This window comes from Phyllobates terribilis, unplaced genomic scaffold (assembly GCF_046119375.1).
Source record: "Phyllobates terribilis strain yellow unplaced genomic scaffold, ASM4611937v1 Scaffold_35__1_contigs__length_13245226, whole genome shotgun sequence".
Classification (NCBI taxonomy): domain Eukaryota; kingdom Metazoa; phylum Chordata; class Amphibia; order Anura; family Dendrobatidae; genus Phyllobates; species Phyllobates terribilis.
Window position 1 is genome coordinate 7,398,161 of NW_027362795.1, and position 14,614 is coordinate 7,412,774.

Genomic DNA, 14,614 nt, shown 5'->3' on the forward strand with positions numbered 1-14,614 from the left:
TCTTTTCAAACCGACGAACTTCAAACAGGATTGTGATAAACTACACAAAAAAACATTACATCTGTGCCATGATATATATTTAAGTTAAATTTAAGACGCCTCATCTCTGCAGTATTACAAAAAGTTCACTTTAAATGTGTAATATTTCTTCTTGAAACTCATTTGACAGAAAATATTGTCCCTTACGATAGTTTAGATTGCCAAGAGCCACCGAGCCCCATACTCTAATTACCCCAGAGAGGTTTCACCACTAGTTACTCACTACTTACTGATGGATACTGTTGAGTTTGATCATTTCAGTAGATGTGTTATTGTCTATACTCACAGTTTTGACTATAGTACTTAGTGCCCAAAATACTCAGATTTAACCCCTTCCTGCAGCCAGTTTTGTGTTCCTATCTGGGCCCATTTTTCATATCTATGGAAAAATACTCTGGCTTGTCTTCAGAACGTAAAAATCTTTTGCCTTTTACTAAAGATTTCCGTGGAGAGAAGCAAAACTGAGTTTGGTGAAGATATTTTTTCTATTTTTTTTTTTTAAACACAAATTGAGAGATTGCGGGGAATTTTACTTTGATTTTACAGAATGTCTGCAAAACTGCTGAATGGTTTGTGGTATCGGGGTATTTATATTCTGGGCGTTGACTGAATGCTTTTGCTTTTTTTTTTTTTTTTTTTTTTTTTTTTACCCTTAACTGAAGGATGCTCCAAAAATGGAAACAAAAAAACAACCACAAAGAGCTGAGAAATGGAGAGCTTCATCTGCTCCCCCAAACCCGCTATGTGATTAAACCACTAAACCTGTTAAAGAGGTTATGTACGGTTGTCCTGAGGAAGGAGTCTGTGGTGTCTGAAACGCGTAGACAATAAACCTACATTTTTATCCATACTAATGGTTTGTCGTGACTCCAGAGAACGCAGAAACAACTTCCTTTCCCAGCACCTATCTCTGACATTTTTCAAATCTGACGTGTGTCACTTTATGTGGTGATAAGTGTTGGAATTCTTTACAAAGGATAATAGGAAACAAATGGACCTTACAAATAATAATCCAACTTCTCTTGAATCCGGCAATACCCTGTATACGGTTGTACACTACTGTCTGGGTACATGGCAGGTTAAGAAGGGAAGGAGCGACATTTAGCTATTTGAATGCAGATTTTGCTGGGATAGTTTGCAGACACAATGTATTGGGGGCACTGTTCATGGTCACCTGGAAGATCAAAAGATGGCTACCACAAACAGGCTTTGCGCTATCTACTCCATTTTCCAGATCCCAGGGTTTGCCTTGCTCATCATCCTTTAACCCCTCTACATGTGTTTGGACTTAGACAGAGGCCCCCTAAGCTTGGGCCACGGTGTTACCTAATGTTCTGTGGTGTGAGATGGCAAGAAGAATAGTCAGATAGCCGGGTCAGAACATGGAGGTCAGAGAAAATACAAAATCACACAAAAGTAGTCAGTAAACGGGCCGAGGTCACAACAGGAAACAAATACACAAGCCGGGAGCTGAGCACAGAGGCCTGAACCAGAGGAGAACAAGCCTGTATCTGGCAGCTTCCGAAATGTGCTTCCATCTTTAGTAGGGTGCGGTGCTTTCCAAATGGCTGAAGCAGGGAGCAGATTACTCCAGCTGGACAGCACACACACCCATACTGGCAGACTGGATGGTACTACTGGTCCCAGGCTCCCTAATCTTAGTGGCTGGACAGAGCCTGGGCCGCCCAGAGCTTCTGGTTCTGATGTCTCCTCCATCACCAGCGCCGCCTGCGGGATGAATAAGGCGGCACCTGGTGACAGAAGCAGACGTCACAGGAGCAGATCCCAGAGGAGATGGGACCCACCATTTACAGAAGCCCTAATGTGACCAAAATGCAGAAAACCAGAGCAGTAGAAATCCCCATAAAGTGACTCCTTTTTGGAAATTATAACCCTCAGTGAAATAATCTATAGGAGTAGTGACTATTTTTACTCCTCAGGCACTTTCCGGAAATTAGCACGCAGTGGATGTTGGAGAGTGAAAATTACAAATATATAATTTCATTACCCAACACACAGTGCCCAGATTGTGCTCCAGGAGACACACACCGTAAATTAAGTGGGTTCTTCTCACTATAGTAATGTCAAATACATGGATGCACAATGTGCTTTGGGCACACTGCAAGGCTTTGAAGTGAGGGTGAGATTTGACTTTGGGAGAGCGGATATTGCTGGATTGGTTTATGGAAGCCATGTTGCTTTTCAAAAGCCTTTGAGCCACTAATAATGTGGAAACCTCTGTTTTTCCATTGACAGATAATGGACCTGAGTGGGGACTTGTTTTTTGTGAGATGAGTGAAAGTTTTTATTGATATTATTTTTGCCTACATAACATTGTTTGGTGGCTTTTTATTCCATATTTGGGAGGTAGAATTAACAAACAGTTGAACACTACGATCCACTGGTTCATCCTATGAGGTTTTCTATTAGACTGTGAACTGTTATTGTCTTGGTAAATAATGACGGCTAACATAGGGAAAAATTAAAAAAAATCACAAAAAAAGATACAGCCTTACCAACACCAATAATCGTACCAATTCATGGAGGGGGTGGTTGCCTAGTATTAAAGATGCGCACAGATGAAGCTTGCATAGGACGCCAGTCACACAGGTAGGTTTGGTGCACAGTGTCTGGCTTAGGATACTGATGATGTTCATACTGGGCAGGAAGGCTGTCCAGCACTATATAAGTGCATCCCACATGGACAGACACCCCAGTACACCCAACCAACACTAAAATGCTAATGCATTTGTTATCTGATTTGGTGTTGGTAAGGCTGATTTTTTTTCTGTGATGTTTTCTTGGTAGATAATGATACTTTTACATAAAGTACATTTTTACGGAGAGTTTAAGTAGAAATATTCAACAATATAAATTTTAAGGATATGTTATTCATAAATAATAATTTGTTTTATTCTTGGCAGATGACTGTACCAGGAGATCAGAGGGACAGCTGACATCTTCAATTTTTAAATCAGAGGATCTTGAGATCAAACAAGATACAATTGAAGTGAATGTCATTACTCCAGATTTACCATCATCTCTTCACAGCAAACATCAATCATCTGATCCTATGAAACAGGTCCTGTCTTCTGATTCATTACTGACTACTAAGGAAAATCAAAGTCACAAAATAAGCATTAAAAAACAAACTGCTCCTAAAGCAAAGAAGCCATTTTCATGTTCAGAATATGGAAATAGTTTTTCCCTCGAAAAGTCTTTTCTTAAACATCAAAGCATTCACACAGCAGAGAATAGAATTTTTTGTTTGTGTGGGAAATTTTTTAACCAGAAATCAGATCTTGTTAATCACCAGAGAAGTCACACACAGGAGAAGCCATTTTCTTGTTCAGAAAGTGGAAAATGTTTTACAGCAAAATCAAGTTTTAGCAGACATCAGAGAAATCACACAGGGGAGAAGCCTTTTTCCTGTTCAGAATGTGAAAAATGTTTTAGCTGGAAATCAGATTTGGTTAAGCACCAGAGAACTCACACAGGGGAGAAGCCTTTTTCCTGTTCAGAATGTGGAAAATGTTTTAACTGGAAATCAGATTTGGTTGGGCACAAGAGAATTCACACAGGGGAGAAGCCTTTTTCCTGTTCAGAATGTGGAAAATGTTTTAGCTGGAAATCAGATTTGGTTAAGCACCAGAGAATTCACACAGGGGAAAAGCCTTTTTCCTGTTCAGAATGTGGAAAATGTTTTAACTGGAAATCAGATTTGGTTAAGCACCAGAGAATTCACACCGGAGAGAAGCCTTTTTCCTGTTCAGAATGTGGGAAATGTTTTAGCTGGAAATCAGATTTGGTTATACACCAGAGAAATCACACAGGGGAGAAGCCTTTTTCCTGTTCAGAATGTGGAAAATGTTTTAGCCAGAAATCAGTTTTGGTTAAGCACAAGAGAACTCATACAGGGGAGAAGCCTTTTTGCTGTTCAGAATGTGGGAAATGTTTTAGCTGGAAATCAGGTTTTGTTACGCACAAGAGAATTCACACAGGGGAGAAGCCTTTTTCCTGTTCAGAATGTGGGAAATGTTTCATCCAGAAATCATATTTTGTTAGGCACCAGAGAATTCACACAGTGGAGAAGCCTTTTTCCTGTTCAGAATGTGGGAAATGTTTTGTGAAGAAATCATCACTTCTTAGTCACCAGAGAACTCACACAGACGAGAAGCCATTTTCATGTTCTTAATGTGGGAAATGTTTTACACGGAAATCAACTCTTAACAAACTTCATAGAAGTCACACAGGGGAGAAGCCTTTTACATTTTTAACCGAAAATTGTATCTTCATAAAGGGGTTGTCCACTACTAGGACAACTCCTTCTCATTCCTCATGTTTGGCCTTGTTAAAATAAAAACACTCATACGCACTTACTGTTCTGGCGCCGTTCCATTGGTGTCACAACTTGCGTTTCCGTAAGGCTGTTACATCACACAAGATTGTTACATCACACAATCCTGCTGTCAATCAACGCTGCCTTCAGACGTATTGTACATCAACCGGAAGGACATGGCCTGGACATAGCACCAAGAGAATGCACACAGACATGGCACCAAGAGAATGCACACATTGAAAGCACTCTCTTCAGACCGTGTTCTTGGGGGAATTATAAGCAATTTACAGCCTCAAACATGACTTTCGATATGGGAAAGAAAGATCAGAGGTTAATCTGAGGTCCTCCACCTCTGTCAGCATGTCTGGTATGCAGCGTTTCTTATGGAAGGTCTTATCTTCCTGCGCCGGAGCTATTACTGCCTCACCTGAGCATGGAAAAAGAAGCAGTCTTAACCCTCATGATGCCAGACAGCTCCAGCCTGTAAGTCCTGCACCAACTTCTCTCTTAATGTAGGCCTCACAAGAAAACACCACCTATCTTCCTGTACTCTCACCAAAGCCCACATACTGAGCAGTGCTTGCTTCACAGGGACATTTACCCCCTATCCACAGGTTATTCTGATATGGGGAACAACATAACTTATTTGTATATCATATTGTGTCTATGACTCGCCCCCAGGGCCGTGGGGTACTTGGCAGCCGGGCCTTGTGGCTGCTTTTGGGGGATATCACAGTAGCTGGCCCGTTCCGTGACCCAGGGCGGTCAGTAAAAAGGGGAATAAAGTTTATGGGATAGTTTGTGACGCCACCTGTGGTGTCTGGTGAGATTCACCAGCGCTGCGGCAGGCCGGTGGTAAGGCAGCTCGGGTGGTATAGCTCCCCACAGGCGGAGCTAGGCCTCCGGGCAGCGGGGATGCAAGGATGCAGGACAAACAGGACCCGCCGGGTCAGAGCAAGAACAGGGACAGACACGATAGTCACTTCAGTACCTTTTCCTGGTGGAATTCAGGCACATCCCGGAGCACTGTAGGGTGAAGGGTGCACTACCGGATTCTCCCCAGTGAGCGGGTGTAGGGCCTCCTGTTTCTTGCCTTTGCATTGTAAGTTTTTGACCTGCCTGGAGCTAGGCCTAACTTTGTCTCTGTTCTGCACCTGCCGACCTTGTGGTAGGGCCTTCTGTTGGAGATCACTCTCCCTATTCTTTGGGGTCTCCGTGATTCCTGACCCTGGTATTTATCAGCTTTTAGTGATCCTGGGACATGTAGTTTGCCAGGGGTTCCGGTCGTTTTCTACTGGTCATGAAGATCCACGTAGACTCGGACCCGGTGTCCGGTATATACTTCGGGGTGAGCTGGTTAAGCTCCTCTGCCCCCTATGTTACTCACTTTCCACTCGCCTTCGGCCCCGCTCGGGCCCTCACTAGGCTACACACACTGCAGCCGGGACGCTGCTCTTCTTCGCTGCACACTCCTAGCTCTCTATAGCTTTGGCGTCTCTGCCCCCTGCCAGGCAGAGATGCCGTCCCTCTCACCTCCTCGCTCCCCGCGCCGCGTCCTCCAGCGCTCCTCTCCCTGCTGCTGCCGGCGCGCGCTCCTTCCCAGGCACTGTGCTTAGGGCGCGCGCGTGCTCCCTCTCTCTTAAAGGGGCCGCGCGCGCCGTCCTAAGGAGTCCCCGGCCAATAGCCGGAGGACCTCCCATATATAAGGCACCTCCTCCAAAATGGAGGTGCCCGAGCAATAGTTGTTGCACAGTGTACTTACATCTGCTTCAGCCATCAGGTCCAGTTGCCAGCCTGACTACTGTTCCAGTCCGCCAGTCTGACTACTCTCCAGCCCGACAGTCTGTCTTCCGGTCATCCGCCAGTCTGTCTATGGGCAAGTCCACCTGCTTACCAGGAAGCACCAGCCAGTTACCTGCCTGCTACCTGTCGTGCCTGCTAGCCCGCTCACTTGGGAGCACTCGTCTGTTACCTGCCTGTTACCCATTAGCCTACCTGGAGGCTTGGCCATCAATTGCCGTGACCACCTGATAGCCTACCTGGAGGCTCCCGCTGTCACTTGCCGTGACCACCTGTCTGCTAACCCAGAGACTTCTGCCTGCTTGCTGTGTCCATCCGCTATACCGGTCAGTCCCAGATATGGAGTAATATATTCAGAGGCTGGAGACCACATACAATACTGAAATACATCCCCTCACTTCTATCCTGTCACAGCTTGCTGACAAGGTACAGAGATTAGAGGATAATGTCATCCAAGTTGGAGGCCATCATAATGCTCAGAAACTAACACTGGATCTTCACAGCCAGTAAATAAACCATCTGTTTAATATGGTTGATGATCAAGAAAATCATAATAATATCTGGATAAGGGGTATACCTGAAACCACTACTTGATGCCATCCGGGAAAATGGCCTGATGTACTCCTGGGGGTACCCATTCCAGCTGTATATTTTCAAAGATCCAAGCCACATGAGGCCTTTCTGTGATGCCCTGGACATTCCATTTATCTGACTGGCCACCTGCTCCACCATTGCCACAGAGAGTTCCAGCACGTCACAGAAGGCGTTCAATGGATCAGGAACTTGATGGTGATGCAGCCAGATGGGAAAGGAACCTGCCAGTCATATGAGCTCCTGAAATGAATCTTGTCTTCCCTGACGAGAGACAGTTTGCAGATGCTTACTTATTTCTTTAAGCATATAATTAGATATATCTAAATAGAGCATTAGGAGTCACTCTTCCACTATATAGAATGTCTAAGTTGATATAAGATCTTAGACCGGCATATAAGTTGAGTTCACATGATACTACTGTAATATCAGGCTGTATTACATTACTTGCTTTATATTCCATGGTTCCACCTAATAGGAATCCTAGAACTAAAAGTTTGACTTGCGCCTGTAAAGACAACCCCCAGTAAGGGACTTGCATTGGGATCTGCTTGTTTCACAATTTCCTACTGTTTTGATATATTCATAATCTATACTTCTTAGACACTGAGAGGTAGACGTTACTATCTACCGTCTATACTTCCTCTTTTCTTTTAATCTTTCTCTCCTTCCCTCCCCCTTTTTTCATATAATATGGCACAACTCAAAACTTGTTCATTAAATGTCAGAGGACTTAATGTTCCAGAGAAAGGAGCTCAAGTGTTTTATCGTAGGCATAAACAGCACGTAGATTTTCTCTTTCTTCAGGAGTCACACTTTAGAGGCGATCATATACTGTACCTCAGTTTACTAATAGATAGCATTTTTCTGGGATGCCAAGATGATTAATGTTTTGAAGTCTAGGGTGCTGAGTATAGGCCGCCACAGATCACTGCTGCATACTATTGTAGAAACACTGTCTGACACGGAGAGGAGGTTAAGATCTCCGTCTACTCCAACATTTTGACTTTGGAAAACTTCTATCTCCCTAATTGTGACCAAATTAAGACATGCCGTCATTACTTAAACTAAAATATTTTGCGGAGGACCTTATCATCATTGGAGGTGACTTTAATTTTGTCTTGGATCCTTCTTTAGATTCGTCCCTGGGCTGGAGTTACCAATCTAAAACACAAACAAAAGCTTTGCTAAACGTGCTCCGGTCTCAACCGGGCGATGTATGGCGGATACTACATCCAGACGTAAAGGATTATACCTATTATTCTCCTTTACACAATATGCATAGCCATATAGTTCTTTTCTTAATTAGCCGTCACTTGCCTACATGGCAACCTACATCTCGGGTAGGAACTGCTGTATGGTGAGATCATGCTCCTGTATATTGTAATCTGACTATGCCGCACTCCACCAAGGCTTCACATGTTGGAACCTAAATGATAATCTGCTGAAGGACTCGCTCACTCAGACCTTCTTAAGACTATAGACTCCTTCAAATATATGAGCATGATGAAACTGCCTTACCATTTAAATGGGAAGCACTCACATGCGTCCTCAGAAGGATAATAATAAAACATAGATAAAGGTTAAAAAAAGGAGAGAACAGCTAAAGTCTCCCATTTGCTTGAGCGGATTGATCTCCTTGACAAACAACATAAACGATCTGCTTCCCTCCAGGTATACGCAGACCTGCTTAACGCTAGAAGGGAGCTAAAGTAGTTTTATGGATGGGGTACTTGCAAATATTGTGTAATTTCAGGGCATTTACTTATGGAAGGAACCAAGTGGAAGCTTCCATTCTCGGTATTAGATATGGGGCCTCCTCGAGAAAATGACTTAAAATGTAATACACTAAAGTTAATATATAAGGCGGTAAAAATATAGGTAGGGGTAAAAATATAGGGGGTAAAAATATTCTGGGAATTGGAAAGTACACAAATTATACTCCTTTATGGCACAACTATAACTTACCAGAGCTACAGAAACTAAAAGATATTAGTGAGTGGGAGGATAGGGGTATATGTTTGGTGTCACAACTCTTGAGGGATGGATTATTCAAGATGTTTGAACAAATAAAGGCAGATTTTAACCTTCCGCATAGGGTGTTTTATCAATATCTGCAAATACATCTTGCATATAGTACACAACTAGAATAAACGCCATACTGATTGACATCACCCAATAGATACCATTACTACATCGTTAGATACAAAAGGTCTAATATCCCTTATTTATAGGCAGTTACTGGCCCTACATTTGGATAAATATCCTTTGATAGTTAAGACAAAATGGGAGGAGGATGTGGGTCCCTTATCTGAGGAGCAATGGGGGAAATACTGGATTTGACACCGAAACTTTCATTGTCAGAGTCACAAAGATTGTCCAGAATTCTTCTCATTCATGGGGTATATCGATCCCCAAGTATTTTATTTAAAATTGAAATACAAATGGATGACACACGCCCTAGATGTGGTCAAAAGGACGCCCACCTGATGCATATGACGTGGGAATGTGTAAATATTGGCGACTACTGGAAGGGGGTGATCGCTCTTGTACTATCTGTATTTGGGATACAACTTCAGTTGGAACCTAAAATCTGTATCCTAGGACTCCTGGGAGAGGTCGTAGATCCAGACTCCCATATGGCAGTAGCTAGCTCAAGAAAATTATTCCAAGCCAGATAGTTGTTGGCACTACATTGGATAGACAATTCTCCCCCAACGATAACAGAACTAAAATCCAGGATAAATAACACTCTATGCTTGGAAAGGGGATCTTATATTAAAGGAACGCTGTCAAGAAATCCATACACCTATGGGAACAATGGTTAATTACTACAGATATTGCTTCAGAAATACTATACTGGACCATTTGTACATATCCCTGCAGTAAACCAGGAATTTATATCCTTATACCTAAGGTGTCAGCAAATAATAATTGTCTCAGTCCACACAATTGCCCCTTCTTAGAGATATTCTTTTTCTTTTGACGTCCCAATAGGGAAAAAAAAACCGTCAGGAAGTATTCAGATATTCATGTACAAATGTAAAATTACTATTCCAAAACCTTGTAGTATAGAGCGATATTAGGGTTTATATCATTGTAAACCGGTTCTTGTATTGTTTACTGTTTTTTCTTTCTTTTTATTTTTGTCACAAAGTTTATATGACAAAAACAAAATGTTGGTCTTTCTTTTGTTAAATAAAAATGATCTGATTGAAAAAAAAGAAGGGAGCGAAGATCTTTAATAGATCAAACGTATACAAAATATCAAGATCACATGTGAAGGTACTCGTATGAATTCGTAGATAAATGTGGTCTCTCATTGACAAGGAAGTTACATCCACGGATACAAAGGACATACGGCTCCGGCAAAAATTAAGAGATCACTGAACAGTTTTCTATTGGAAAGCATGGAAAGACTGGTGGAAAGCATGGCAAGACGAATGAAAGCTGTGATTAAAAATCATGGTTAGTCCACCAAATATTGATTTCACATTTAAAACATGAGTAATTTGAGGTCTGAAAACACTTGTTTCTTTTTTAGTATTTTGACGCTCTATCATTTGCTGCAAATAAATTCAACATTTTTCGCTTTCAATTTCGGAGACATGTTGTCAGTAGTTTATAGACTAAAACAACGATGTGCATTTTACTCTAGAATATACCTATAAAGAGAAAAATCAGGGAAACTGAAAATTTTGCAGTGGTCTCTTAATTTTTGCCAGAGCTGTATGTATCCAAAACAAAAGGAGCACGACTGCTGTAAATTCATAACCCCACTGACATAGCTGACGCATTTCATTGCTGTTATAGCTCACTACATAATATTCATGGAAAATACCACGACATGCCACCTAATTTTCTTGAAACAAAAATTGACAAATATATTATGGACACTGCTGTTCCTTCCTTACAGACCCCTGAGCAGGAGATACTAGACAAAGCTTTCACTAAACAACAGGTAGGGAATGATTTAATGGCCTGTCCTATCGGGAAGAGCCCTGGGCCAGATGGATTCAATAATAGATTTTATAACATGTTTGCACCTCTGTTGTTACCATTAGTGTTCAATAATATCTCAGAAGACTCCACTTTGCCCCCCAATCACTTGATGCTCACATAACAGTTTTACCAAAGCCTGGAAAATAACTAAATGCCTGCCCTAATGTTCATCCAATTTCATTAATTAGTGTAGATGTCACCATATTCTCTAATATAATTGTATCATGGCTCTCCCACTACTTACCCTCAATTGTTAGCAACGTTCAGGTTGGCTTCGTTAAGGGTAGAGAAGTGCGTGATAATTAGTGTTGAGCCACCCCCGTAGTGTTCGAGTTCGGTTCGGTTGGTCGAACACCCGTGTGTTCGCCGAACTGTTCGTCGAACACCGTTAAAACCAATGGCAGGCAAACAAAAACACATAGAAACACATAGAAAACACCTTCAAAGGTGTCCAAAAGCTGACAAACTGCTCAGAAGACACAACTAACACATGGAAAAGTGACAAGTACATATAGTCATGCGAAAAGAAAAGAGGTAGAGGAGTAAAAGGAGGGGGAGACACAGATATAGGCATGTCATGCCCTTCTAAAATCCAAAAAGTGAGAAGCCGACACGGCCAGTCCGTTCCTGCCTGTGCCACCTCTGTGTCGCCGGGTTTGTGCCAGAGCCGCGGTGGACTCTGACGGCCAGCCCCCCTATCCCAATACTGGTGCCTGTCCGCCGGTGGGTCGAGGCCCCCCACGGTGGGGGGGGGAGTAACATCTGCAGAAGAAAGACCATCTTCCAGCCAAACTAAGATGTCGACTTCTTTTCGTGGACAATGTGATACGATCCCATTCTTACGGACACGCCCATCGCTACAAATTCTAGATGAGGCACAAAAACAGCAGATGCTTCAACGGATATCAAGTGCTCCTTCAAGTGGGCTCTCCATCACCTCAATTTCAACATCACAAATACTCCAGTCCTCAGAGGTGTCACCCCAATCGCACTTGCTTCCTCACAGCTCCCAAGTCTCCAGCTGCCCATCTGAGTATGGGGTAACACAGATGGCTGAGTCTGCCCAGCTGTTTACTCATACTATAGCCTGGGAAACGGAGGTCTGCTCCAGAGCTTCTGTTAATCCAGATGAGGAAATGATCTGATCCGATGCCCAGAATCTTTATAAGTTGGATCCAGGACCAGATGAAGAAGGTTCTGAGCATAATGTAGACCCTTGTTCCCAACCTGTTGGTGAAGACAATGATGAAGACGATGATGAGACTCAAATACCTGATTGGAGCGACAACTTGACTTTTCGGTCAGGGCAGGAAGAGGTTGGCTCTGAGGGCGACGGGTGTGATAACACACAGGGTGATGATGACGAGGTTGGAGATCCCACTTACTGTCAACCCACAGTCAAACAGTCGATGAGGTCAGCAGAGGAGGTGGAGGAGGATGTGACTAGCCCTGGGGATGGGGATGACTCGGTACCCGGGCATTTGCCTGGCCTTGGGGATGTCGCGGTGGTCGGCTCCCTGGCCCGTACCCTGGGGTCTCTCTTTAAAAGGGTGGATAATTGTTAATTTTATAAGAGTTCATGACGCCACCTGTGGTATCTGGTGACAAGCACCAGCGCTGCAGCAGTCCACTGAGGCCGGTGATAAGGCAGCTCGATGGTATAGCTCCCCACAGGTGGAGCTAGGTCTCAGGGCAGCGTATGCAGGGGGAATGCAGGACAGGCGAGACCCAGCTGGGTCAGAGCAAGAACGGGAACGGACACGGTAGTCACTTCAGTACCTTTTACTGGTGGAAATTCAGGCACATCCCGGAGCACTGTAGGGTGAAGGGTGCATATCAGGATCCTCCCCAATGAGCGGGTGTAGGGCCTCCTGTTTCTTGCCTCTGCGTAGTAAGTTTCTGACCTGCCTGGAGCTAGGCCTAACTTTGTCTCTGTCCTGCGCTGGCTGAACTTGTGGTAGGGCCTTCTCTTGGAGTTCACGCTCCCAGTATGCGGGGCCTAAGCGTCTCCTGGCTCTGTTACATATCAGCATCTTAGCGATCCTGGGACTTGTAGTTCTCCAGGGATTCCGGTTATGCCTTACTGGGTCATAGAGATACCGGTAAGCTCGGATCCTGTGTCCGGTAAATGCTTCGGGGTGAGCTGGTTAAGCTCCTCTGCCCCTTATGTACTAACTCGCCACTCGCCTTCGGCCTACTCGGGCCCTCACTAGGCTATACACACTAACGGCAGCTTGCCGCGCTTCACTGATCTTACGGCACCGGCACACCTTAAGCTCTATCTGGGCTCCCTGAATCTAGCAAGCAGGAGCCTCGTGCTCCACTGCTGAACTATTAACTGCGTTCTCTAGACTAGACTGAGCTCCACTGCAGACTGACCTCTCTTAGGCTTCTCTACTGCAGGAACTCTTCAGAGGAACTGAACTGCCTAGCTCCACCTTCCCTATTTATATCCCTAACGGGCTCCCTCTGCTGGTCTGAGGTGGAAGGTGGAGATGTGTGAATGTTTATGGGGGCCTCTTGTGGAGGATTCCATCAATGCACTCTTGTAGGATCTGTGATACCAAGCGCAGCGGGGCATCACAGATGCTATTGACGACGAGGTTAGGTTGCGCCTTCCTGAACAGAGACGGAGTACTGGAAGCACGTCAACAACTGCATCCTCAACCACAACTCTGCCTCTGACCACAAGTCGTAGTGGCTCTTCAGGTCACATGGGCTCTAAGCCTTGCATAGCCTGGGCATTTATTCAGATCGATAAGGATGACCCACCTCGTGTTATCTGTAATATTTGTCAGCAAAAGCTAAGTAGAGGCCAAAAAATACATAGTTTGAGTACTTCATGCATGTACCGTCACATGGATATGAAGCATAAGTTGCAGTGGGAAGCTCACTGTGCTACAATGAGGCCTAGCCGGCTGGGCCAACCACCGTCTGCCCCATCTTGTGCATCCGCAGCCTCTTCATCCTCTGTGACTGGGGGGACAGCAGTCACACATGTTTTTGGACGCAGACCTGCCACCTCTTTACCCGCAACAGCCAGTGTGATTGGCAGGTCGTCAGTTCATTGGGAAGTGGAAACACCTGCTAGTGTTGAGCGCTCTCCGACATCGAGAGCACCACCTTTGGATCAAGGCAACCTAACATGTCCGCCTGCATCTTTCTCACAGACCGGCAGTTGCCGGGGACACCCTACTCAACACCGTGTAAGCACAACAGCCAGCCCTCGGTCCCTCAGATGTGGAAAAGTAAAAGACCATTTCCTCCTAGCCATGAGAAAGCTAAGAGGTTGAATTTCACCATCTGCAAGCTGTTGGCTACAGAAATGCTGCCTTTCCACCTGGAGGACACAGAGGATTTTCAAGACCTTATGTCCGTCACAGTGCCCCAGTACCAGATGCCCAGTCGGCACTACTTCTCAAAGAAAGGTGTGCCTGCGCTCCACTAGCATGTCGCACACAACATCACCGCTTCTTTGAGAAACTCTGTGTGTGACAGGGTGCACTTCACCACAGACACTTGGACGAGAAGGCATGGACAGGGGCGTTACATGTCGCTGACTGGGCACTGGGTAACTATGGTGACAGCAGGACAAGGGGCTGCTGTCCAAGTTTTACCGTCCCCACGAGTTGTGTGTTAATCCTCTTTATCTCGAACTTCCTCCACTGCTTCTGCCTCCTCAACCTCCTCTCGGTCCTCCACCTGCACCCAAAGCCTGTCTGGTAATGCCACCTGCTTTCTAACTGCGCAGAAGGAATCCTGCACACCTCCTTACTATGCTGGCAGCAGGGCTCAACGCATCAGTGTTTACTTTGAAATGTCTGGGAAATGTGAGTCACACAG

General features: G+C 44.5%; 1 non-coding gene across 1 annotated transcript; it reads left to right on the top strand.

Moving 5' to 3' along the window:
• Positions 1-428: 428 nt before the first annotated feature.
• LOC141182752 (U5 spliceosomal RNA) lies at positions 429-546 on the top strand. Its single transcript, XR_012257961.1, has one exon. It is a non-coding gene; the product is annotated as a U5 spliceosomal RNA (small nuclear RNA).
• Positions 547-14,614: the final 14,068 nt, after the last annotated feature.